Source organism: Nematolebias whitei, chromosome 7 (genome assembly GCF_014905685.2).
Source record: "Nematolebias whitei isolate Nwh7 chromosome 7, NemWhi1, whole genome shotgun sequence".
In the NCBI taxonomy this organism is placed as follows: Eukaryota; Metazoa; Chordata; class Actinopteri; order Cyprinodontiformes; family Rivulidae; genus Nematolebias; species Nematolebias whitei.
Window position 1 is genome coordinate 40194769 of NC_056504.1, and position 3279 is coordinate 40198047.

A 3279-nucleotide genomic window follows, 5' to 3' on the forward strand; every position below is an offset into this window, starting at 1 on the left:
CAAACAATGAAACTCCAACTCTGATTATTATCTTTTATTAAGCATCAGTTAGTGAAAGAAAAAGAAAAACCTCTCAAACTGCTCATGATAAACATTTCCCTAAAGCTTTTATTTGGATGTTATTTACAAATCCTGTGTCAGGTCAGGGTTACAGCGCTACATGTGTTGGAAAAACAGGAAAGCTCAAACATCATTCTAACAATCCAGCTGGGACAAAGTATGAAAGTTTACAAAAAACAACAACATTTCCCCAAACTGAGAGCTGTGTGAGTTCAAACGAGAGAATATTTCCCTGAAGGAAGGAGAAGATGTTTCTTTTTCACTTGAACGTCTCGTTTGAAGGATTAAGCTTTGATTTGTTTTCTAATTTGTGCTTTTCTTTCTCTCAACTGTATTTAAACACACACAAAAAAAATGCCTTTGTCTGCAGAGGAGCTGCTTCAGACAAATCCATAAAGTGCAGTTCAGGTACAAAAAATATACGAATTAAAAGCAACTTGTTCATTCACCCAACACAGACTAGCAACAATAAGAGGCTCATTTCCAAACATTTGTCATGTACTGCATGTCTGAGTGTTGTGTGATGAATTATTTTTCTGCATCTTACACCTCTGACAGTGAAAGTCATACGACCATTTGTCGGTTTGACATTTTTATTTCATTACCATGCAGTGTTAGCAACCAGGATGCCAAAAACTCCCACTCATTAGTGACTGTGTAGTTCCCATATAGCTCAGAGTTTGCAGTTTTGTTTGTTAAAGTTTGTTCTTCTCATCATACCAGACAACTGGGGCTGAGCTTTTCCTTGTAGGCCTACTGGAATATTTAAGGAATCAGAGCTGTGAACTCATCCTTTAAAGGATGCTGCAACTTGTCTTCAAGCTGTCGTACAAGCAAAACAAAAGTAAAAACCATAGCTGAGCTCAAGGTCGTTCGTTCCCAGGAATAAAAAGCACGTGATGTTTGACTGCGGGGCTTAGTTTAGTCATGTCAGAGTGTGAAAGTCAACATTTTGGCAGAGAAAACTTGAATTCCCACCAAAAAATAGTTGAATAGAGTGCAGAAGTTTCAAAGTTTTGCTTGGAGTGAAGAGAAAACTTTATTAGAGCTCTCTTAAAATGCGATTCTGTGGAAAACTCTCAAACAGTATCTTACCTGTTGCAGATAGGTCTTTAAACAACCCTAATTTTGAGAAAAGATTAAAATTTTGACCAAACTGACGCTCTAACGTTAAAATGGCCAGGACCAAATCAGATAGCTGTTGTCTTGAAACATCTCCAGTCTTAAAATGTTAAAGTATTTCCTGCTATATATATATATATATATATATATATACTTTGTTTAATCTCTGTGATTTTCACATTAGAGTTAAGTTCATCCGATTCTATTTCCAAACTCAGCTCGCAGACACACTTAAAGGAGATACAGTATATCATAATAGTATTTCCAAAATAACCACAAAGTGCCAAATGGGGTGTTAAAATAGCATTCATATGAAATGCAATAAACATTTTGAGTTATTACAGAAAAAAATAATTGCTTTGGAACAAGTCCCATATTGACCAGACTGACATTTTACTAGTGGCTAATCTGTTTCAAAGCTAGTTTTTGGTTTTAACGCAAATCCATAATCTAAATTTTTTACAGCAGTTCATGCAAATCTTTTTTTTTTTAACTTTACACCACTGTCAATTTTGCATTTTGTGTTTATTCTGACTGAAATATCAAATTCCTGCCAGGCTGCAACAAAAGTGCTACAGCTAGCTGCTGCTGACTTGAGTTGATCAATTATGACTAATCTGAGTTAATGATCCAAATCCTCCCACTGAATCAGGACTCATGAGTCCAAGGTCTAAACTAAATCTGACATGTCCTCTGCCAGACTGCTGCTAAGTCCACGAGTTAGTGGACTTGCCAGAAAAACTGCTGAATCCTCAAAAACGCTGTGGACTCAGGTGAGTGGAAAACTCACAGATAAAACAGTGGACTCAGATGAGTCGTAACATTCACACGTTTTAGACCAATAAGATACATTTAGCACAAGTTTTATTGTTTGTAAGTTGTTCATTTGTTGGTGTTTGGAATTGTTGCAAAGTGAGTCAAGTGATTCAATTGAACTGGATCAATTCAGATTGATTGACTGGATTGACTCAGATTAACTGAGGCTGTGAAGCGAACCAGATTTACCACCTCTGTTGCTGACACTACGCTTCACTTGCAAACAACCATATAGTTCAATGTAAATGTCTGTGAAATACAAAACTGATAGAAAAGTAAAGATTTATTAAATATTTGAGTTGCTTTAAAATGTCAGCGATTCACTTTGGTCTTGGCCCAGCTCAGAATACACGTTCCCGTCTCAGTCTGCTCAGAAATAAACTCTATTTCTCCAAATTGAGCACATTAAACAGCTACCTACAACAGGTAAGATGTTTTTTTTCACAGAACCCTGCTCAGAAGGATGTCCCTTCTAACCGAGCTGACGACTGATTCTCTGTCACTTGTTCACATCTCTGCAGAGGAGTCTCGGGTTCAGGTTCTCGCCGATGCGCTCCATCTGTCCTTTTGTAACCTGCTAAGACGCTTCCCTGAGACAATCCAGGCCTCTGTTTACATCAATTCACCATCGGAGTCACAAGCGGAGCCGGGCACCACTGAGATGAATGAGCGAATGAATAAACAAACAGGAGGTCTGCACGCAGCCGTTCTCTACAAAACAGGCATCAAACGTGAGTCGTCCCAGCCATCACCATGGAAACAGTAGTCGTTCCCTCTGCTCAGAGTGAGTCTGCACCTGTCTCCGTTTGTGGACGGGGTGGGATTTTTCCATCTAAATGTTTGGTGCATTTTAAGTGCACAAGAAAGACGTTAAATGAAAGAGCGGTGATGTGAAACGTATCAGTGGGACAGTGTGAAAACTCTGCTCTCTTTTTGTTTATTTGCTCTAATAGTCATTTGGACTCCATTAGGGCAGATTCAGTTAGCAAGGTAGGCGTTCAAAGCAAAGGCACAGAAATATCTAACTTAATCTATGTCTAATGTCGGCACAAGACACGTCTCATGTAGACTGGGCTTTTAATGATTCATTTGAACCCGTTTTTTCCAGGGTGGAATGATTATATATGTAAACATTCACCTAAAGTTTCTTTTAAAAGATGCTGAACGTTTGTCTTTTAACTTCACAAGGTTTAGTAACTTTATATGACTGCAGTCGGCAGTTTATCATTGCCAGTGTAGAGCCCTGAAAATATGTTAAGAACGTGATAGTATTCAATTCAT